The 5,397-nt window shown below is 36.0% G+C and overlaps 1 pseudogene; it reads left to right on the top strand.

Moving 5' to 3' along the window:
* Positions 1 to 1,978: 1,978 nt before the first annotated feature.
* LOC141498549 (oxysterol-binding protein-related protein 6 pseudogene) lies at positions 1,979 to 3,269 on the top strand (annotated as a pseudogene).
* Positions 3,270 to 5,397: the final 2,128 nt, after the last annotated feature.

The following is a 5,397-nucleotide window of genomic DNA, read 5'->3' as shown; positions in this document are numbered from 1 at the left end:
CCTGTCCTTATTATGATTATGAATTACAGATTTCCAGCTAAAATTGGATTCATGTTAAACTAGACAGATAATTTATAACAAATAGTGAGAGAAGGAAAATATATCCATGAGATTGAATATCTGAGACAGAAGGAAGGGGGATAGATGTGGCCACATTCATTGAAAGGAGAAGCATGAGGGGGAAAGCAGAGTGGGACTGAAAGGTGAGCATCTTCTAGATGATTGTCTAGAGGAGTGGTAGAAGGGGCTGAGGGATCCAATGTACCAGTTTTGGAAGGTTCTGGTAGATGGAGAAGAATTTGTGAAGCAGAGATGGATTCACATAGGGAAGAGAACACCTTAGTTCAAAAAACAGCTAGACATATGGAATCTCACTCCATTTGCCTTGAGCAGCGGTCCTTGAATACCAAGGTCTGCTAGGTCCAGGAGAGGGTTTCAAGGGTTCCTTCTGGCAAAATTGATTCCCTGGTATTGAGCTTCAGGATTCCCTGCCACTCCAAGAGCCCTTGGTAAAAAGGAAGATGGTGCTATAAATGGAAGCGAATGTAAAGCTGTTTATTGAAGGAAGGAATGGAGGTTGGGTCTGAGATGACTCCAGCAGTGGGTAGTGGGAAGAGATAGTCTTTTTATAGGGTATGCAATATAGAAGGAAAGGTAGTATGTAGGTCTTCCAGGGAGTATGTGTTTTGTTTGGTTACCAAGGTGTGATTGAGTGTTGTTTGGAGTTTCTATGAAGATTAGGATTCCTGTCCTTAGGAAAAGATAATCGGTGGGGTTCTACTGGGAAAAAATGAAACAGGCCTAGATCCAACACTGGCCATTATATCATTCTATTTTTTCTGAAAAGCAGAATGTAAGCTTGAGAACAAGGACTCAGTTCCTTTTTGACTTTGCATTACCTGTTCTGGCACATAGCAGGCATTTAAAGTTTGTTAAATTGAAATGAACTGAAATGAATTGTATTGAAAAACATAGGATGTTTCACCTAAAAAAAAATCACCTCTACTTAATGCTGTATTAATTAAAAAGTAAGTAAATTACCTATATAATCACTAAGCATACTTCTACTATTTAACCAATATATATTCCTATTTTCCCTAAAGAATCAAGTCATTGCCTTCTTTTCCCACATATTAACTACGGAATTTTACTTTGAATTTAAGACTCAACCTTTTTTGGGGGGATTTTTAAAAAAAATTTTGTAGCAGCTTTTGCAATCTTATTTTTTTCTCTGTTGAACCCCTTCAAAAGAAAAATCTCAAAACATATTTTTTTCCTGAAGAATTCAACATGAATTAAGCAATATTCACTCAAAAATTAGCATTGGGTCTAAATCCTACAATTTTTAAAAAATAGTTTACAAAAGATATACCATTCAGTCATATCAAATATATGATCAAAGATACAGAAACTGGGTAATTGGGGTGGATTTAAATGCTCAACAGATTAAATCTGGGCTCTAAGTTCTGCTGAATTCTCCTTAATTATTACTCTGCCTAAAGTAATCTGCTATATTTTGCATTCTATAAAAGCAGAAATGTGGGAACAGGCAACACTGTCTGAAACAATTCATTAGAAGGAGCATCTCTATGGACAGGCATCTAAAACAATTTGAAAATTAAATTTAAGCATGAACTTGTTAGGTTCTTTTATATTTTAGCAGATAAAGACTCCCTTGGCATTACCCTTTCAAGAAAAAATTTAGTTTCTTGTGTCATTAACACAGACATAAAAGAAGACCCAATTTATTAGGGGGATGAAAGAACATTTAAGGTACCCCTGGGAAACCACCCAAAAAAATAACCTGGGAAGTATGGTTATGTTGTCCTATTGGACACAAGAGACAGACATTGTAGAGATCCATGTGACTCACTGAACTATTTAAGAGACCAAAGAAGACCACAGTCTCTTTTTTTAAAAAACATTTTTCTTGCCTTCGAACTTGCCTCCCAGCTCCATGTCCTGATACTAGCAACATTAATCTGTGGAATATTTTGAGAAATAACATTGGCAAAGATCTATCTAAAGTGTCCATGCCTGTGGAACTGAATGAGCCCCTCAACACTCTGCAGCATCTCTGTGAGGAAATTGAATACAGTGAGCTCTTGGATAAGGCCTCCGAAACTGATGATCCATATGAGCACATGGTTCTCATTGCTGCATTTGCAGTTTCAGGATACTGCTCTACCTACTTCAGAGCAGGAAGTAAGCCATTCAACCCTGTGCTTGGTGAGACTTATGAGTGTATTCGAGAAGACAAGAGATTCCATTTTTTCTCAGAGCAGGTTAGCCACCATCCACCCATTTCTGCCTGTCATTGTGAATCAAAGAATTTTATGTTTTGGCAAGAAATAAGATGGAAAAACAAGTTCTGGGGGAAATCCATGGAAATTCTACCTGTGGGCACCCTGAATGTGACACTTCCAAAGTATGGAGATTACCACATATGGAACAAAGTCACTACATGCATCCATAACATCCTCAGTGGAAGGAGATGGATAGAACATTATGGAGAAATCACTATTAGAAATACAAAGAGCAGTATTTGTATCTGTAAACTCACATTTATCAAGGTAAATTATTGGAATTCTAATGTGAATGAAGTCCAAGGCGTTGTCATGGATCAGGAAGGAAAGGTGGTTCACCATCTCTTTGGAAAGTGGCATGAAGGTTTATACTGTGGCATACCACCATCAGCAAAGTGTATATGGAGGCCAGGTTCCATGCTAACCAATTATGAACTCTACTATGGCTTTACAAGGTTCGCTATTGAACTCAATGAATTAGATCCTGTCTTGAAGGATCTTCTTCCTCCACCAGATGCCCAATTCCGGCCAGATCAAAGGTTTTTGGAAGAAGGAAATTTAGAAGCAGCAGCTTCTGAGAAGCAAAGAGTAGAAGAGCTCCAACGATCTCGAAGGCAATACATGGAAGAAAATCATGTAGAGCATATACCAAATTTTTTTTAAAAAGTCATTGATGCCAATCAAAGAGAAGCATGGGTTTCAAATGACACATACTGGGAACTTCGAAAGGACCCTGGCTTTAGCAAAGTAGAAAGCCCTGCACTCTGGTAACCCGAGACTATAGATCTGAGTACACATATCATACTCTGAATGAATAAATAACTATGCACAATGATGTTTCTTATAAGCTAAGCATGGTTTGTGGATCTACAGAAAACTTACCATTTGCTTTTCTATTCATCTTTATAATGGACTTTCAAAAAAGTGCATTAGACCAGGCCCCTGACCACTTTGGGATCTTTTCTGTTTTGCTGCAGCCATATTCCTTAAAATGTCCTCACCCTCGAAATGCAGAATAAAGGGAGCAGATAAAAGTAATCCAAAGTCCGAAGGGTTTGTAAAGAAAAAAAAAAAATTGAACTGTTCCTGGTGCTTAAAGCCAACTTCAAGAGTTCAAAATAATATGTATAAATGTATAAAACATGAATTTGGTCATTTGCTTGGAAGAGCCATGATTCTAAACTATAAACTCCTGGGTCACAGCTATGGGTCAGTTCAGGCTTGACATTTGTCCTTTGATGTGATGCGCTTGTGCTGCCCTTGTTAAACAAAGACAACAACAACAAAACATGATGCTTTGGGAAACCTGCCATTGTTCATGCCTTAAGAAATGGGAAGATGTAAAATAAATCATTTTAAAATGTGTGCTCTTAAAAAAAAAAACATTTTTAACCTAATGGAAGAATTGATAATGTTAAACTTTTTCAAAATACTGAATCATGTTAACTTTCTAGAGCATTCTTTTGTAAAAGACTTCTAGTCTTCCAGCAAATTTTTATCAGTGGAACTATCACAGAATCAAAGGATTTTATAGTTTGAAGGGATCTCAGAAGTCACTTAGTCACAAAATACATCCCCCCCTAATAATTTACCTAAATCATGAATTCCTTCTTCCATCCTCCTGACAAGTAGTCATTCAGTCTGTGCTTAAAGTCTTCTTGTGATTTTATTTGAGGATAATTCTATTTTTTTTCTTTATGTTGAACCAAAATCTGACCACCAATAACTTCCACCTATTCACTGACCTACTTCTGCCCCTCAGGGCTAAAAATCACAAATCTAATTTCTTTATATATTTATATACTTAAAAAATTGAAGATTGTTATCATTCTGTGACCCCTCTCCAGGTCTTCTCTTCTTCAGAATAGACATCCTCATTTCCTTCAGTCATTATATGGCATGGTTTGCAGTCCTATAATTGTCATGTTTACCTTCCTCTGGATGAACTATAGCTTGTCAATGTCCCTTCTAAAATGTGCCACTCAAAGCTATACATAATTCTAAATGTCTGACCTTGCATAAAGACACAAATATATATAATATATATATAAATTATATATTTATATAAATATATATATAGAGAGAGAGAGAGACAGAGAGAGAGACAGAGACAGAGAGAGACAGAGACAGAGAGACAGAGACAGAGTTATAGAACTACATAGATAGTATAGGGGAGATAAATATATTTAGATAAATAGTTCCTTATAGAGTCACATAGATCTCTGTTATGTATGACTGTATGTATATTATATATGTATGTGAATCTATATTCTCCCCTTTTATGGAGATGATAATCTCATTGGGGTTTAAGATTTGCTTTAACTTTGAACTATTTTTGGAGTATATTTCCTATCTTCCCCATTGAGTCTTTAAAGCTAAATTTAGGGCTTGATACTTATCCCTTTTAAAGATCACTCTTATTGTTTCAAAAGAATATTCCAATAATTGACGTTTATGGTAATAGTCCTGTGAAATGAATTCATTAAAGATTCATCCATGACTCACGGAGATGTGATAATAAATGAACACCTTTAAAGAGTTGTATTATGTGTTAAGATACAAGTCATCATCATTATCACTATGATTTGCACATACCAAATTACATCAATGAATAAAATCAGCATTAAGTCAGCAATAAAAGAAGTAGATTGGCCTGAAAGCCTTTATGAAATAAAATAATTTGCTGCTGTTGTTTTTGTTGTAATTTTTAATTCCAAGGATTCATAGAAAAAAAGGTCTCAAGAGTCTCAGTTTATCCATCTGCAAAAATAGGATAAATACCTGTAACCATTAACCTGACACATCACTGACAGAGTTTTACAAGCCTTAAAGTCCTGAGGAAATGTGCTATATTATTAAGGATAAAAATACTCATCTCCAGTTTCGAGTATAAGCTTCAGAAAAGAAAACCTAGAAACTGTTTAAAAAAAATTGTTACAAGGTGGCTAGGTGACTCAGTGGATAGAGCACCAGACTTGGAGTCAGGAGTACCTGGGTTCAAATCCGACCTCAGACACTTAATAATTACCTAGCTGTGTGGCCTTGGGCAAGCCACTTAACCCCAGTGCCTTGAAATATCTAAAAAAAAAAA

Source organism: Macrotis lagotis, chromosome X (genome assembly GCF_037893015.1).
Source record: "Macrotis lagotis isolate mMagLag1 chromosome X, bilby.v1.9.chrom.fasta, whole genome shotgun sequence".
Taxonomy (NCBI): domain Eukaryota; kingdom Metazoa; phylum Chordata; class Mammalia; order Peramelemorphia; family Peramelidae; genus Macrotis; species Macrotis lagotis.
This window is presented reverse-complemented; position numbering and strand designations above follow the sequence as displayed.